Below are 2,487 nucleotides of genomic sequence, written 5' to 3' on the forward strand. Positions count from 1 at the left end.
CATGTTTTCCGTCCCGTTTTTGCTCATTTCTCGGAGGCAAAATGAGCAAGAACGCTCATTTGTACATCATTCTAGACAGAAATAAAAGGCCTTTTTAGAAAGTGAACGATGGAGGGGGAAATGTTGGCAGTTTTCTCAAAAAATGCTTGAATTCAAGAAGTTTTAGGTTTGCGTGTTTTTTTTGTTGCAAAATCCACTTTGAACATGACGCTGCTTTTTTCGAAGTTTCTCAAGAACCATTCGAACCACAGAATTCGTTTTGGCATCGTTGAATAGATAATTAAATGGGGGGGTCATGACCCCCCATGACCCCCCCCCCTGGATCCGCCCTTGCCCATATTAGTAATTTATGTGTATGAATCATTATACTTACTCTGGTGCGTAGCAAATGTATTTTCTGCAGTTGTTTCTCGTTAAAGAACGTGTCTTGTTTCCTAAAAAGCTCGTTCTTATATTACAAGTCCATTAACTGCCTGCTTAACATTGGAAAATTAGCGAAGGATTCGTGAAATGTGTGCGGCTTGACAAAGCGTAGAATAAACATATATTGTCATTTACAAATCGGTTTGGAATTATTTATGTTAAACTAACATGTGTGTAGTTCTTCTCGAATTATTCATCAGGCTCTAGTGAAATTGACTGGCATCGGCTGAACGTCCTTTTGTAATTATTGCATTCGTAATTCTATAGAATTTTCTCCTAATGAATAATGAAAAGCAGCTCCAATGGTTCTTGGTGGTCTTTTATGTAATCGCATTGAGCAGCTATCGGACAAGCAAACATTGTTAGGCAACAATTGAATTGGCGAGCTTGTTCAATGTGAATGATATGAATTTGATGACATGGATGGAGCACACATAGTTGAAAATAATGATGTACCACATATGCGACCGAGTTAATGGAAAGTGTATTTGCAATGATAATGAGTGGATAGTTTGCTGTTTAATCAGCAGTTGGTGTATTTGGCTACGGTCATTTCAGAAGACTTCAGGTTTGAAAGGATGAACTTGTATGTTTCGGTTGGTGGATATCCAAATGATTTTCAGGCGAACGCTGAAAAAGTGCGATCAAAGTCTTGGCGTCTGTAAATGGTGTTTGGTTCAATTAAACATTGTGCTTCTTTACACGCAGGGGCATTTCCAGTTTGCTTCCCTGCCATTTCAAAAGTTGATTACACGCATAAAATACAATTGGATGCGGTGCAATAAAAAAAACAGTTTTTTGCGTAACGTCCATAAAATGAGCACTTAAAAGCGACATAATTCCCGTTCCATTTGCGTTTTCGCGGTCATGGCCGATGTTCTAGTTTAACGCAATTTTCATTTCGTAGTTTCAATCCAGTCCGTTTCCACGCCATTTTCGTTGCAATAATAATTACGTGAAACAAAACAACGAGGAGTATTTTCGAATTTAATGGCCGTTGCAGAACAAAACATCATTAGCGCTGGCTGTTGGTTGTTTTCGTATTGGAGCAATTATCAATTTTTTTATCATAGATTAATTTTAATTAAGTAGACTGAAATGTTTTCGGCACTGTTTGTTGCGATGCTCTATTATTGAATGCTAGTGCCCAACATTAATTAGGCCACATTCAGTCGAGTCATGAAAATTAATGCAGCTCATGTGGCTTTTTCTTTCAAACACGTACATGTAATACAAAAACTCTTATCGATACGGCGTACATCATTCCACAAAGCTGCCTAGGGCTTCATTAAAGGGCCTCATCAAAATTCCCAGTAGGGAAGGAAGTTTGTGACAGTTTTCTGAATGGCCTAATTGCACCCGTCTATGCCTAGGGGATGACTAGTGTTACATGGGGGTTGTTTGAGTCGCCTAGATGCATCATTAGAATCATGCAAGGTTCTAAACCGGAAAAATTTAAGGCTGAAGGTTTCTGTGAACTGTTAGGGTTTGTCGAACGAGATAGACTTTCGCGGCCATTCCTTGAAACTAGTGAGTTTTTAGGCCGTCGTACAATAGAATTTCTTCCTGACGTTTCGCAAGCACGAGTGGCTTGCATCTTCAGAAGTGGTTTGCTTGAACGCTTACACTGTTCCGATGCGATTCTTCGGGCGCCGTCCGTATTTATGCACCGCTTGCATCTACAACAATATGCTTATCTAATAGAAAGTCCCCCTTACTCAAATTTTCAGTCTGAAATTTAAATTAAAAAAATTTCAAAATTTTCCGTGAGCTAGTGGAAACTACCATCGCGCCTTTTGCTACCGTTTTTTGAGTGAATTTCACTTTTTGAAAGGTGGTGTAAAACAGCATTGTTGCAGAAGAAACCTCTAGAAAAGCTGTTGCCATGGGGATTTTATGTGAGGCCAGCATATATTTACCTGCGCACGCGAGAGCTTGGTGTCTTTCCAGATAACCAAAAAAACGCAACTCACTTACCGAGAGATCAATCTTCAATCAAAGCAGCTTTAATGGATATCTTCTTCATGTTTTCCATTAACCACCACTACATATATTCTTTAAAGA

At 39.0% G+C, this 2,487-nt stretch overlaps 1 long non-coding RNA gene across 1 annotated transcript in view; it reads right to left on the reverse strand.

Moving 5' to 3' along the window:
• Positions 1-2,487, reverse strand: part of LOC125504848 — a 10,412-nt gene extending 7,925 nt beyond the window's left edge. Inside the window, exon 1 of the long non-coding RNA XR_007281739.1 lies at positions 2,401-2,487. This is a non-coding gene — a long non-coding RNA (uncharacterized LOC125504848). The remainder of the gene's footprint in view (positions 1-2,400) is intronic.

This window comes from Dendroctonus ponderosae, unplaced genomic scaffold, assembly GCF_020466585.1.
Source record: "Dendroctonus ponderosae isolate FM_Combo_2020 unplaced genomic scaffold, Dpon_F_20191213v2 Dpon_F_20191213_6, whole genome shotgun sequence".
Taxonomy (NCBI): domain Eukaryota; kingdom Metazoa; phylum Arthropoda; class Insecta; order Coleoptera; family Curculionidae; genus Dendroctonus; species Dendroctonus ponderosae.